Source organism: Mercenaria mercenaria, chromosome 12 (genome assembly GCF_021730395.1).
Source record: "Mercenaria mercenaria strain notata chromosome 12, MADL_Memer_1, whole genome shotgun sequence".
NCBI lineage: Eukaryota > Metazoa > Mollusca > Bivalvia > Venerida > Veneridae > Mercenaria > Mercenaria mercenaria.
In genome coordinates, this window is record NC_069372.1 from 13966704 (window position 1) to 13978024 (window position 11321).

Consider the following 11321-nt stretch of genomic DNA (forward strand, 5'->3'; position numbering starts at 1 on the left):
CTTTCTGTAACAGTGTAAAGTTTGAAAGCCATAGGTGTCCCATTTTTTCAAACTGACATGTAAAAAACTTAACCAACAAGAGCTGTCCGTAAGACAGCCAATGCTCGACTATTTGAATTGTTGTCCCAGAAGAAGGAATATTACCCTAAATGTTAAAATATCTATATAGAGTTTCAATCCAGTATTTGCATTAGTTTTGGAGATAGTAACTTACATACAAAACTTTAACCAGACGTTTTTAATTTCAAAAGGGGACATAATTTTGTAAAAAACATGTCAGAGTTATGGGACTTGATGTTATGACCTACTTTTGTAAACCCGAAGAAACGTGAAGTTTCAATTCAATATTTGCATTATAGTTTTTGAGATAGTAACTTGTATGCAAAACTTTAACATGGATTTTCTAACTCCAAAAGGGGGCATAATTTGGCCAAAATGCATATCAGATCTATGAGACTTGATGCTATCACCTAGTTTTATAACCCCGAAACACATGAAGTTTCAAAGCAATATCTGCATTAGTTTTGGAGATAGTAACTTGCTTGTAAAACTTTAACCAGTATTTTCTAAGGCCAAAAGGGGGAATAATTTGGCCAAAATACATGTCACAGTTATGGGACTTGATCCTATGAGGTTGGTTATTGACCTAGGAAAAGAAAATACAAATTTCAAATCTGTATGCCTTAAAATGATAGCTGTATATACTTGCATGCAAAACTTTAACCAGGACTTTCTATGTCAAAAAGGGGGCATAATTTGGCCAATGTGCATGTCAGAGTTACGGGACTTGATGCTATCATCTAGCTTTATAACCCTAAAGACACATGTGTGAAGTTTCAATTCAATATCTGCATTAGTTTTGGAAACAGTAACTTGTATTTTCTGAGTCCAGAAGGGGGCATAATTTGGCCAAAATACGTCAGAATTTTCGGACTTGACCCAGTGAGGTTGGTAATTGACGTAGGAAAAGAAAAAAATAAGTTTCAAAGGTATATGCCTTTAAATGACAGCTACAAGTACTCGCATGCAAAACTTAACCAAGGTGTGATGCCGACACTGACGCCGATGCCAGGGTGAGTAGAATAACTCAAGACTATTCTTCATTAGTTGAGCTAAAAAGTGTACTGCTGATTTGACATAACTCTGCCAAGAAGTTAAACAAATTTTTGAAATCTGTAAACTGCATAGTGTGAATTTCTAATGCATTCTTGTGTAACGCAAGTCACAGAGAGCTTACCTCTATGCTACCTTGTCATCATTTGTCCTTATCGGTTATTTTAGTTAATAAATATTTAAAACAAGAGGGCCATGAAGGCCCTGTATCGCTCACCTGACCTATTGACCTAAAGATCATCAAGAATAACATTCTGACCAAGTTTCATTAAGATATGGTCATAAATGTGGTCTCTAAAGTGTAAACTAGCTTTTCCTTCGATTTGACCTGGTGACCTAGTTTTTCACCCCACATGACCCAGATTCGAACTTGACCTAAAGATCATCAAGATTAATATTCTGACTACTTATTTATTTATTTATTTGGGTTTTAAGGCGCACCAACACAGTATAGGTTATATGGCGCCAAACAGGACTACAAATTTTGGTTCCACATCTCATTTACATCGAAATAAAAACATGAGGTATGGAATCAAAATCTGCATACCTGCTGGAATCACAGAGTTACTGCAAAACCGAGTGTTAAGACCCTATTAGTCGCCTCTTACCATCATGCAAGGTTAAGGCAGTGGTTCCAATTCTTTTCATACACAGCTCGTCCCAGAACCACATGGGGCTAATATTCTGACTAAGTTTCATAAAGATACAGTCATAAATGTGACCTCTAGAGTGTTAACAAGCTTTTCCTTTGATCTGACCTAGTGACCTAGTTTTTGACCCCACCTGTCCCAGATTTGAACATGACCTATAGATCATCAAGTTCAACATTCTGACCAAGTTTCATTAAGATATGGTCATAAATGTGGCCTCTACCGTGTTAACTAGCTTTTCCTTTGATTTGACCTGGTGACCTAGTTTTTGATCCTACATGACACAGATTCAAACCGGACCTTGAGACCATCAAGATTAACATTCTGACCAAGATTCATGAAGATACAGTCATAAATGTGGCCTCTACAGTGTTAGCAAGCTTTTCCTTTGATTTGACCTGGTGACCTAGTTTTTGACCCCAGATGACCCAATATCGAAGTCGTCCAAGATTTTATTGAGGGTATCATTCTGACCAAGTTTCATTAAGATTGAGCCAAAATTGTGACCTCTAGAGTGTTAATAAGCTTTTCATTTGATTTGACCTGGTGACCTAGTTTTTGACCCCAGATGACCCAATATCGAAATCGTCCAAGATTTTATTGAGGGGAACATTCTGACCAAGTTTCATTAAGATTGGCGAAAATTGTGACCTCTAGAGTGTTAACAAGTTTTTCCTTTGATCTGATCTAGTGACCTAATTTTTTACCCCACCTGATCCAGATTTGAACCTGACCTATAGATCATCTAGATCAACATTCTGACCAAGATCCATTAAGACTGAGCCAAAATTGTGACCTCTAGAGTGTTAATAAGCTTTTCCTTTGACTTGACCTGGTGACCTAGTTTTTAAACCCAGATGACCCAATATGGAACTCGTCCAAGATTTTACTGAGGGGAACATTCTGACTAAGTTTCATTAAAATTGGGCCAAAATTGTGACCTCTAGAGCGTTAAGCTTTTCCTCTGATTTGACCTGGTGACCTAGTTTTTGACCTCAGATGACCCAATATCAAACTCATCCAAGATTTTATTGAGAGGAAGATTCTGACCAAGTTTCATTAAGATTGGGCTAAAGCTGTGACCTCATGAGTGTTAACAAGCTTTTCCTTTGATCTGACCTAGTGATCTAGTTTTTGACCCTACCTGACCCAGATTTGAACTTGACCTATAGATCATCAAGATCAACATTCTGACCAAGTTTCATTAAGATATGGTCATAAATGTGGCCTCTACATTGTTAACTAGCTTTTCCTTTGATCTGACCTGGTGACCTAGTTTTTGACCCCAGATGACCCAATATCAAATCGTCCAAGATTTTATTGAGGGGAACATTCTGACCAAGTTTCATTAAGATTGGGCCAAAATTGTGACCTCAAGAGTGTTAAACTTAACAGGCTTTTCCTTTGATTTGACCTGGTGACCTTGTTTTTGAACCCAGATGACCCAATATCAAATCGTCCAAGATTTTATTTAGGGGAACATTCTGACCAAGTTTCATTAAGATTGGGCCAAAATTGTGACCTCAATAGTGTTAACAAGCATTTCCTTTGATTTGATCTGGTGACCTAGTTTTTGATCCCAGATGACCCAATATCAAACTCGTCCAAGATTTTATTGAGGGGAACATTCTGACCAAGTTTCATTAAGATTGGGCCAAAACTGTGACCCCTAGTGTTAACAAGCTTTTTCTTTGATTTGACCTGGTGACCTTGTTTTTGACCCCAGATGACCCAATATCGAATTCGTCCAAGATTTCATTGAAGGTAACAGTCTGACCAAGTTTCATTAGAATTGGGTCACAAATGTGGTTTCTAGAATGTTAACAAGGCAAATGTTGACGCACGACGCACGCCTGCAGGACGCCAGACAATGACCGGTCACAATAGCTCACCTTGAGCACTTCGTGCTCTGGTGAGCTAAACAACAACACACAAAAAAACCCCCCCAAAAACAGGACAGTCACAAAATTGCCTGAAAATATTGACAGGGACCAACAAGTTGCAAGTAAATACTTAGGCAAGATTCATACAAGATACACAAATGTATGTTTTTTTTCAGGACTAGTCCAGATTTCAGGCTTTTGACTGCTCTCCAAATTTCATGTATAATGCGAATAATTTCACATTTCATGCTTTTCTAAACAAACGTTACAAAGAGAATGGATTCTATCCTAAAATGACAATGATAAAATGAATCATGGATCAATGTTCCTGCAGCTTATGTTAAGACAAATTAAAAGGTGTTTATCATCTGAATGTGATAGCTAAAGGGAAGCAACCTGTAAAAGTAAAAATTGCTATTTATTTAAGTTATAAGATGACATGCTGTAAGTTACACTTCTGACATTTTTATGCAAAGTCTAATTAATTTTCTTTATCAGTAAGCACGATTTTTACATTATATACATGTCTGTTGTATTTCAAGATTTCCACCTCGCTGGTTAATGACTTGAATTAAATTCTATATAACAATGTGTGGGGAGTTGTGCCCACAATATTTCGCCAGATTTCAGAAAAAAAGCAAATCTAACTGTCCAATGCTATTTCATGACTGCACAAAAACAAGGCCAAATAAACATGCAAGATTTCTTATACTTTATTCCAAAAAAAATCATACAAAATATCACCTTCAGGTTATAGTAAATAATCTACTGTACAACAGTTATAACAAAAACATGTATACAGCAAAATAAACTGACAGAAATAAATGCATCTTCGGTCCAGCATATAAATAAAACATTCTATACAATGTTAGTCATCTTTCATACCTAAAGTAAATACATATAATATAAACAAAAAGTACAGTGATACTAGACAACCATCATTTTGTTATTACATTCCTCAAATGCAATAACTAATATAGGAAAAAGTTCTTTTTTACATAGTACAATGTGCCTTTTCCAGGAAAGTAAAACATTGTTCTAAAATAAAACTAGAGCTATCACTAAAGGTGATGAATGTACCCCCCACATGCACTGACACAGTACATTGCAATTTGACGCACACAAGATTGCATAAAGATGTGGACTGTATGTATATAGACTGTATGTATACAGTATAGTAACAAAAAAACAAAGTTCCATAACTATGCAGAATATTTATCTTAAAGAGCGTAACATGCACCATGCATAACTAGGGTTGGTACTGATCACTTATGTGAAGTTTCATTAAATTGTGTGCAAGGGTTCGGAAGATAAGGCGTGCACAAGATTGCATATGCAGACTGTATGTACATAGTATGTTAACAAGAAACAAAGTCCCATAACTCTGCAATTTTTGTTGTTGAAAGAACCTAACATTCCCCATGCACAACTACTGTTGTTACTGTTCACTTGTGTGAAGTTTCATTAAATTCTGTCAAAGGGATGAGGAGAGATGGTGCGCACAGGATTGTGTCTATGTATATAGTATAGTAACAAAAAACAAAGTCAGGTAACTCTGCAATTTTTTTTTCTGAAAGAACCTAACATGTCCCATGCACAACTACTGTTGTTATTGATCACTTGTGTGAAGTTTCATTAAATTCTGTCAAGGGGATGAGGAGAGATGATGCGCACAAGATTGTGTCTATGTATATAGTATAGAAACAAAAACAAAGTCCCGTAACCCTGCAATTTTTTTTTCTGAAAGAACCTAACATGTCCCATGCACAACTACTGTTGTTACTGATCACTTGTGTGAAGTTTCATTAAATTCTGTCAAGGGGATGAGGAGAGATGGTGCGCACAAGATTGTGTCTATGTATGTAGTATAGTAACAAAAAACAAAGTCAAGTAACTCTGCAATTTTTTTTTCTGAAAGAACCTAACATGCCCCATGCACAACTACTGTTGTTACTGATCACTTGTGTGAAGTTTCATTAAATTCTGTCAAAGGGATGAGGAGAGATGGTTCGCACAAGATTGTGTCTACGGACAGACAGACGGACGGACAGACAGACAACCTGAAACCAGTATACCCCCCCTTACAACTTTGTTGTCGGGGGGTACAACAATAGTTTTTACCAAGGACAATAATTATTGGTGTTTCATTAATGTTTAAGTTGAAATTCAGATCAAACTTTAATACTCTGGCTTAATTAAATTTCAGGATCATGTGACTGTGCCCACATAAGTATGGAAGGTCTCTGTCAATTACGGTAAGTCAGCAGTATGTATAGACCAGTTTTGACCAATACACTGAATGAGAAAGACTTAATATATAGTCTACATGAACCATATACAAAAATACAAATCAATGTAAAACAATTATGCATAATTTTATCGAGACACTTCCTGTGTGTGTACGTAACACACAATAAAGCTTTCACAAAATGATTTAAAACACTTTCCAGTACCCAACTAAGTCATATACAATGTATTCATAAAAGATCTAAAAATTGGTACTGCGTATTTATGGCAGTATCAACACACAAAACTACTGTTCAGTATTTTAGATAATTTACCTGAGAAAAGAAGTGCATTGACTTACAGTAAAGTCTAACATGCTACTGAATACATACAGCATAATATGAGAAACAAGTACTTGTATATGTCATCTATCTCTGTTTTCATTTTGATTTCCATGACAACCAAATACCTGATTTACAGTACAGGAAAGATCTAATTTTTGTCATGCAAGCGTTAAAACACAAACCCCTTTATGACATCAAGCTGTAAATTTCAGCATAAGTAAACATTCACTAATGGCAAATTATCAGTATTTACTAATTTAAAATTATAAGAATTTTGCTTTAGATATTAGTCCAAGTTCATAATTATGACTAACCTAGATCTATGTTTTTCACAATTTTTCTGCCAAACTTAGCTATACTTTGACATTTTATCAGTTCACTGTTGTCATGTTTATCATGGAACAGCAAAATATTCTTAATGACCTTGAAAAGAACACTCCAGAAAATGACCTTGAACATAACATACCTCCAAATGACCTTGAACATTACACACCTGCACGTGACCTTGAACATAATACTACAGCGAGTGACCTTGAAAATAACACACCAGCAAATGACCTTGAACATTACACACCTGCGCGTGACCTTGAAAATAACACACCAGCAAATGACCCTGAACATTACACACCTGCGCGTGACCTTGAAAATAACACCAGCAAATGACCTTGAACATTACACACCTGCGCGTGACCTTGAAAATAACACACCAGCAAATGACCTTGAACATTACACACCTGCGCGTGACCTTGAAAATAACACACCAGCAAATGACCTTGAACATTACACATCTGCGCGTGACCTTGAAAATAACACACCAGCAAATGACCTTGAACATTACACACCTGCGCGTGACCTTGAAAATAACACACCAGCAAATGACCTTGAACATTACACACCTGCGCGTGACTTTGAAAATAACACACCAGCAAATGACCTTGAACATTACACACCTGCGCGTGACCTTGAAAATAACACACCAGCAAATGACCTTGAACATCCAAAGTGAACTATTTATCATATTTAGAATTTGCAGTGAAACAAACATTTTCTTCAAGTTATCACTTTTACATACTGATATTTACTTTTAACAAGAACAAACAAGAAGTGAAACAAAGAAAACAATAAACATTTAAACAACCTTTCTTTTTTACCTAAAAAATAATTGTTAGTGAAATTATGGCAAGAAGGATAATCAAGATATAAAAAATCAATAATTGTGATAAAAATGCTGCTTTTATCGATTGTTAGTTTGCTTGGTCAATATATTTGGTTAGTAAATTAACAGAGTGAAATGAGAAAGCATACTTTGGAAAAAAGAAGTTTTATGGTTAGAAAGACAATCACAACACCATATTAAGAAATGACCTAAGACTATACAGTTAAGTATGTATATAACAAAAACACAACAAGTTAGCACAACCATGTAAAATACTAATAATAGAAATAAAAATGAAAAAATCTACAAATTTTTCACAACATTAATATTGACAGCAAAGCAAATTATCACAATGCCATATCAAAATCAACAGTTGCAATATGGAAGAAATTCTTATAAAACTTTCAGTCATAAAGTTTGATTCACATATATAGAAGATCTATGTAAGTTTTGTATTGGTATTAAGAACTGGTTAAACTCTTTTAAGTTGTCTATTTTTCCAAAACAACCTATGTTAATTTTTAAAAAAAAGTTCAGTATTAAGTTTGGCTTTACTGAAATGTAGGACAGCATCATTGCTTAAGGATGTACGAGCGTTTTTTTCAGGATATCAGCCATTTTGAAAAATGTTTCTTCGAATATTGCTTTCTAATGAAAGTTTTGCCAAAAATTAATGCTAAATAATTAAAATATGGCTAAAAATGTACCATTTAGCCAAATATATTATGCTTTTTGCGAAAAAAAAATTTTCACCCTTATTTTTGGCTGGCATTTGCCTAAAATTAGCGTAAGATTTACAATGGGGTAGGTAATTTCAAATATCTATTAAAGTAGATCAGGTTTGGTTTTAATATTTTTCTGACTGATACATATAATGTTAAGCTATAAATAAAATAAAAGTTTTCAAGATAGCACTTTATATTATTTAGAAAATATAGATTAAGCAAAAAGAACAAAAAATATCAAAATTCACTTTTTAGCAGTTTTTTCCTAATAAATCTTAGATGCACGGTGACCCCAACTTTTTTTCTTTCCAGTTTGAAGCATTTTTGTGTGTCTTAATGCTGCAAAATATTTTGAAAATCTTAACATCAGAATTTTTTTTGTAGATCTAAATACGTTTTTTCCATTGAAAATAATGTGGGTGGGGTAATTATGTCAACATGTAAAAATTAAAGAGACTTGTTAGTGACATTTATGCTTATATAATACTGACATCACCATATATTCATATTAACTTGTAAGACCTGAAATCCCTATAAGATTAAGTAGGATATTATATGTTTTATATAGTACCACCATTTTTCTATTTTTACAAAATTTCAGAAATGCTTAAGCAGTGGGTGAAGAAAATGCCCTATAAAATTAAAACGAGTTCGGTGACCTATGTTTTTTCTGCTCTTGTTTGTCTTAGAAACTAATATTCTTCAAGCTCCCAGAGTATAAAAAAATTCTTAACGTTAGAAAAAATTCGCTCGTACATCCTTAAGCTACTGCTGTAGTCAGGGGCATAGCTACAGCTTCCAGAATGTGTACACAAATAATCCTTTTAGGTCAAGGGTCATAATATCCTTGGTAGTTTTTCTTATCTAAAACATCTGTAATGCATTTCCTCAACAAAGCTGATGTAATCCGAACTGTCAGATGCCTGTGAATTTAGAAAATGTATTTGAAAAAGGAGATTTCAAAAAAATCTTGCCGTTACAAACTAAACGTTTTCCAAATACTGAAAATATAGATAAAGTACACTGGCATGTTTTTCAATTGACAGAACCTCTTAGCAATGCTGACTTTTTTAGTATCATTATTAACATTGGCATTAACAGCATTTAGCAAAGTTACTGTAAATAAACAGTATAAAGTATAAAATTCAACTTATTTTAAGTTGAGCCAAGAATAGCCACTTGAAATTCAATCTTGTGCTTGCATTATTTTTTACTTTATGTTTTACATATAATGGTATTAGGAAAAGTTGTCATTTATACACTTCAACTTTACAAGTCTGATTACACTCAGAAATCCTAAACATAAAGTAGAATTGTTAACACAATACAAAATAAGGAAAATGTCTCGCAAATAAGATATTGCTTTCTGTACTACATTCAGGTAGACGCTTCATGAAAATCGGTTTAAACTGATAAAGCTGGTTATCGTTACGCTGTTTTCCCAAAACAGTCTCTTATCTTTTGTTTTTTTTCTCTTGCCATTACCGGTCAACAATTACATAGCAACATTGACATACCACTGCTTGTCAGTTATTTTATCCATAATGTACCCCAATCACGAGAAACAAATCTGAATAAAACACAACAAAACCAATTTAACATAATTGTCTTAACGAAAATATAAGAAAAAGATTTTTAACCCTAACCCTGTTTATACTGCATTTTTAGACTTTAACTGTTTTCAGTTTTTGAAGACCAACTGTATACAGTTGTGTATTTTGGGTACAGGTAGCTACCCACCTGGTACAATTACAAACAAACCTTAAAATTGAAAAGAAAATTGCTAAAACTGTGGATAACTGGCTAATATATGTGAATCAAACGAACAGCAAGTTTCAATTCAATATACAAATTGATTTGAAATGTAACAGATATAGACATGTTTCGTAACTTATGGCACATCTACATGATATACACTTAAAACATTGTAACTCACAAACTAATTTCCAAAAAAAAATGACAATGGAAAAACTACACTATTAAAATTAAATTTTCCTTCTCCGACATTTTTTTAAGGTAATTTGGTAAAAAATGCAAATCTTCAACAACAGTACAGGCATATTCAAAGAAAAATGCCAACAAATGTACAATTAACAGATAGTAATTGATATACCTTGTGTAAAATCAATTACATTTATGAGGTCTACTTTAATTTCATGAATTTTGTTGTTTGGCTAATCCATTAAAAATCCTAACAAACAAGTAAAATTTCCATTCATATTGATTCCACCATGAAACAGCCTTTTCAGCCAAAACCACGAACATTAATGCCCACGAAATTAAATGACTTCCACAGTATAAATACACCAATTCGTTTTCATTTTACTACATGACTAATTCAAAAAATAACTTTTCTACAGACTACGAACATAAAATAAAGCTTTCAACCAACTGAATGATTTTGCAGTTACCTTTCTACAATCAATTAATAAATGTTATCTAAATGTAAAAAAATATTCAATTTGATAAAACTTGTGACATGTCAATTTAACAATTGTGTTGATGAAATGAGCTGTGCCATGAGAAAACCAACATAGTGGCTTTGTGACCAGCATGGATCCAGACCAGCCTGCACATCCGCGCAGTCTGGTCAGGATCCATGCTGTTCACTAACTGTTTCTCTAATTGTAATAGGCTTTGAAAGCAAACAGCATAGATCCTGACCAGACTTCCTGAATGCGCAGGCTGGTCTGGATCATGCTGGTCGCAAAGCCACTATGTTGGTTTTCCCATGGTGTGGCTCAAATGTGTTTTGCTGATCTAGCTATACTTGTAATGTTATGTAAGAAATTACTTCTCTTCAAGGAACTGACAACTTACCAACAATGTCTAGTGGAGAGATAAACTGATTCTGGGTTAAACACATTGCATCATCAATAAAGATAAACATGGGTTACACTTACAAGACACACTCTAACACAAAGAATGAGGAAATTTAATAAAGCCATATAATGCTATTGGTTTAACACAGTTTTGATTTTGTTATGGCAAATTGTTCTATACAACAAAAGTGTGAGTTTATATACAGTAATACGTTCAAACAAGAAATATACAGATGTAAGTACACTTTCTAAACACTTTTATGAGCCGCACCATGAGAAAACCAACATAGTGCAATTGCGACCAGCATGGATCCAGACCAGCCTGCGCATCTGCGCAATCTGGTCAGGATCCATGCTGTTCGCTAACGGTTTCTCTAATTGCAATAGGCTTTGAAAGGTTAG